Here is a 5,094-nt window from a genome sequence, read left to right as displayed (position 1 = left end):
ACTTCAAGCACTAGCTCCTACTCAATCACTGCTCGTTACCTGAAAAATAGTTGTAAGGGTGAGTTCCTCAATCGATATAATAAGCATTATAAAATATCATGCAATTTTAAGTAAATAACACATTAATCACCCTAATCATATCACACATTCAGTAACGGCACATCAACTCAAATATCATACTCAATACCAACACAATTCATACTCATACTCAATGTCAACACAAACACACGTATAATATTGGAATACATCCATTCATATTATACGCCATACATACATTATGCAATGAGACTCCATGCATGCGGTACCGACTATTCGTGAACATATAGTTCAACTTCACCGACCAAATCCAGGTACGGCTACCAAGCTCACTAGTCCCACTCATTTGAGACCTAGTGACTCACATCACTAATTCCTCACCATGGGAATTAGCTACCACCCCAAGGGCCATGCTATGCACGCTAATCACCTAGCATGCAAACATCAACAACAGTCCAAAATGGACATATGCTCACACTCTAAGCCATAAAACAATCCATCCACAGTTACATACATAATATATACATTCACAACATTATGCATATTTTCACACATCATCAGCATATTTATCACATAATCATATTATGTCATGCCAAATAATTCAATCACAGTATTAGCACACTCTACTAATACCTATCCTACTCAAAACAACGGGAAATAATCCCTACTATATCACACACCGATATAGGCCAATCACCAATTATGTTCACAACATTAAAATATCAATTTTTCCAATTTCCAACAGTGTTAACCGGTTAACGCCCTGGGTTAACCGGTTAACGCAGGACAGAACACGCTTCCTGGCCAATTTTAACAGTGTTAACCGGTTAACGCCCTGGGTTAACCGGTTAACGCAGACAGAACAACAATTTCTCAGAAATCACAACAGTGTTAACCGGTTAACACCCTGGGTTAACCGGTTAACGCAGACAAAACAGCAATTTTTCACAATTCATAACAGTGTTAACCGGTTAACACCCTGGGTTAACCGGTTAACGCAAGACAGAAAGCTGTTCCTGCGCTAACACGAAGCAGAATGCATAATTCTCCGCATTTTCCGCCGTTGGAGGACTTCCGGACCTCCGATTCTAATTCCGTAAAAAGCTACGTTTTCGGAAAATCACTACCCATCCAATTACAGATCCAATTTCAGTTTTAACACAACTTATCCATCACAATTTTTCAGCATTCGACATCCCAATTAGGGTCAATTCAACGGTTTATCACTACCCATTACATGTTAACCCATAATACCCATTAAACGACGATAAACCCCCCTTACCTGAGTTAATCCGGCGAATCTTTAAGCTTCAAGCTTTTCTCTTCTCCAACCTTCTTCCTCTTGCTCTGTCTCTTTGCCCTTTTCCTCTTTTCAGCCGCTTCTCTGCTTTTCACGTAAAACTCTTTCTTTACCAAAATGGAACTCTTTTTCCTTATTTCCAACTTATATATATTCCAATAATTATTATTCCAATAATAATAATAATAATAATCCAATAATTCCGATTATTTAATTAAATTAATAAATATAATATTAACTTAAATTAAATAATTATCTTATTTTTATCGGGGTGTTACAATATGCACCAATAATGAAGCAGAGTACGAGTCATTGATCACCGGACTTGAACTACTGCTGGAATTGGGGGAAAGGAATGTCGAAATTATGGGAGATTCGGAGTTAGTGATTAAACAAGCATCGAAAGAGTATAGGTGTGTTAAAGAAAATTTGATCATGTACTTCGTGGTCGCTATCAGACTACTCAAAAGGTTTGAGCAAGTTAATCTCCAACGCATACCACGACAAGAAAACCAAAGAGAAAATGATTTGGCACAGGAGGCTTCAGGGTATAAAACGTCGAAAGACCAGGACGAAGAGATCCAAGTAAGAGAGAAAGTACGGGCGACAGTGTTGTCACCGTCAGATCTGGCGATTGTGAAGCTGGGGGCAGTAGATAAAAATCATTTTGAAATTTTGGCTGTCGACGACGAGGGAGGGAGTGATCGGCGTAAACCGCTAGTCGATTACTTATGTAATCCCGTGGGGTCGACAGATCGAAAGATAAAATATAGGGCCCTTAGCTACGTCTTGGTAAATGATGAATTATTCAAAAAGACAGTCGAAGGAGTGTTATTAAAATGCCTGGGGGAAAGTGAGGCATACGTGGTTGTGTCGAGCATACATAGAGGGCGTGTGGGGCACATCAAGCAAGTTTGAAGATGAAGTGGCTCTTGATGCGTTCAGGAGTTTATTGGCCTTCAATGCTGAAAGATTGCATTGAGTTTGCCAAAGGTTGTCAAGAATGCCAATTGCATGGGGGCATACAGCATGTGCCTGCAAGAGAGCTACACACAATTGTGAAACTCTGGCTATTTCGAGGATAGGCGTTGGACATTATAGGAGAAATAAAGCCAGCCTCGTCGAAACAACAAAAGTATGTGTTAGTCGGTATCGATTATTTCACAAAATGGGTCGAAGCCATAGCATTACCAAATGTAAACCAAGAAACTGTGATAGCCTTTGTCCAGAGTTACATCATTTGCAGATTTGACATCCCAGAAACTATTACAACCGACCAGGGGTCAATTTTCACTGGTCAAAAAGTGCAAGAATTTGCAAAAGAAATGGGAATCAAGTTACTGACATCTACCCCCTATTACGCACAGGCAAATGGCCAAGTCGAAGCTGCTAATAAGGTGATCATCAGCCTAATAAAGAAACACATAGGAAAGAAGCCAGGGAGTTGGCACAAGACGTTAGACCAAGCCTTGTTGGCATGTCGAACGTCACCAAAAGAAGCAATTGGAACAACCCCATTTCGACTGGCTTATGGGCATGACGCAGTATTGCCAGTAGAAATTCAGGTCCAGGCAGTCAGGACCCAAAAGCAGTATGAAATACCTTCTGAAGATTACTGGAGTATGATGACAGACAAATTAGTCGACGTAGACGAAGAAAGAATGTTAGCATTAGACTCTCTACAAAGACAGAAAGAGAAAGTCGCTCGAGCCTACAACAAAAGGGTGAAAGGGAAAGTGTTTGCTATCGACGATCTGGTTTGGAGGGTGATCCTGCCTATGGACAGAAATGATAAAATTTTGGGTAAGTGGTCCCCAAATTGGGAAGGACCGTTTAAGGTTTTACAGGCCTTTTCTAATAACGCCTACGAAGTCGAAGAGTTGGCACCAGACAGGCGGATTTTAAGAGTGAATGGAAAGTACTTGAAAAAATATAGGCCTCTCCTTCAAGAGGTCAGAATTTTGGCAGACTAAAATAAATGTCGAAAAATAGAGTTGGAGATAATTATGTTAGATACCAACTACAAAGACACAGAAAATAAGTATACAGTGCTAAAGGCAAGAAAGATAACATTAATGTGGCAAGAAGCCATTATTTAAAGATTACAAAAAATGAACTGGTACAATCGATAAAAGATGGTCAAAGCTAGCCGAATTTGGATTGGAAAGATTTAAGTTCAAAATTATAGTGCAAAGACACAGGCTCCAAGGTGTCGGCATGGGCTTTGAGCTCTTCAAGCTTCCCTTCGACGGCCATAAGCTCGTCAGCAACCTCTAAAGCATCACTGGTGGTCTGCTCCACGGTGGCCTGGGCAGGTTTTAACACTTCGTCGACAAAACGTAACTCCTCCTGGGTAATGGACTCCAATTCACCGTTCAAAGTGGCAATTTGACGCCGAAGGGCATCAATTTGTTGACGTATCTCAACGGCCCGTGTTTGTTTGGAAGTCAATTCTGTCTTCCGCTCCTCTATAACCCTCAACATACTGGCGACTTCCGCGTCGGCATGCGTCACCAACTCCCATTCTCCTTCACAGAGGCCTCAGTATCAGCAATTTGGCGCTCAGTGTCCCGAACACTGTCAATATGGCGCAACATAGGCACCAAAAGTTGTTCTAGAGCCACCGTTGCACGTTTGGCGTAATCAGAGAGTTGGAGATCCTTTAGCTGGGCAAGTGCACTCAAAATCTCTAGACCAACAGCAGGTTCATGCATGAGCACGAAAGGAAGGTCAGAGTTTAAGGCGTGCATGCGGATTTTGTCCATGACAGCCTTAGTTTTCGTCGCCTCAGGGCCCAGTTTGCCAGAATGGAATTGCTCAAAGTTTGACGAAACATCACGCGATTTCACCAGATTGCGGAGTCTGGAAATTGCCTCTAAAGCAGAAGGCTTGATAGCCAGCCCCGAGAAAGTCGAAGGAGAAGCTGCTGACGGAGAAGTAACCTAGGGAGAAGCAGTCGACAACGGAGTAGCTTGGGAGGACTGTTGTTTGTTGGTGTCGACACCGACTGGCTCCCGTGGATCCTGCAAGGAAGCTGAAGAGAGACTCGAGTCAGAACTAGTAGAACTGGAGTCCAGGTGTGTCGCAGGACTAGTGACCGAATCAGAGTCACTGTCACTAATCTGGAGAGGAAGTTCAATGGACTCACCAGCGGTGTCGACAGATTGAAAGGGGCGAGCTAGGGAAGAGATCGGCGATGAGGGAGTATAGTCAGCGACAAGTTGAGTCGGCTCAGTAGAAGCATCAACCTACAGAAATAAAAATGTGTAAGAGAAGCGCAACAAAAATCCAAAAGAATAAATAGGAAAATTGGTAAATACCTGTGTCGATGCAGGGGAGTCTGCATCCTGATTTGTGTTCCCCAAGGCAGTAGCGGGGGAGGGACCAGTCGACGTTGAAGCTCCCACGGCTGGAACAGGGACCGTACCAAGGTTGGAACCACAGGAGTGTCAGCACCTTCGACAGGAACCTCTGAAGGAGGCGTTGTATAATGCCTCTTCTTTTTATTTTCGCCACTCTTAGAAAGAGAGTCATGTCTCTTCCTCTTGTGGCCATGATGGGTTTTGGATTTATGTTGGGAGGTGTGTTGGAGACACAAAGAGAGGTTATAAGCAAATAGTCTAACCAAATGAGCAGACGAGCCGACAAGAAATACCTCAGTGCCCGCGGGAGCAGAGCGTTTGTGTTTTTTGGATTTTTTGGAGGCAGTAGAGACAGTAGGTTCTGTCGAACGTGGTTGACCCTGCACATAAGTGAAA

Source organism: Lathyrus oleraceus, chromosome 4 (genome assembly GCF_024323335.1).
Source record: "Lathyrus oleraceus cultivar Zhongwan6 chromosome 4, CAAS_Psat_ZW6_1.0, whole genome shotgun sequence".
Lineage (NCBI taxonomy): Eukaryota > Viridiplantae > Streptophyta > Magnoliopsida > Fabales > Fabaceae > Lathyrus > Lathyrus oleraceus.
Note: the sequence above shows the minus strand (reverse complement) of the source record.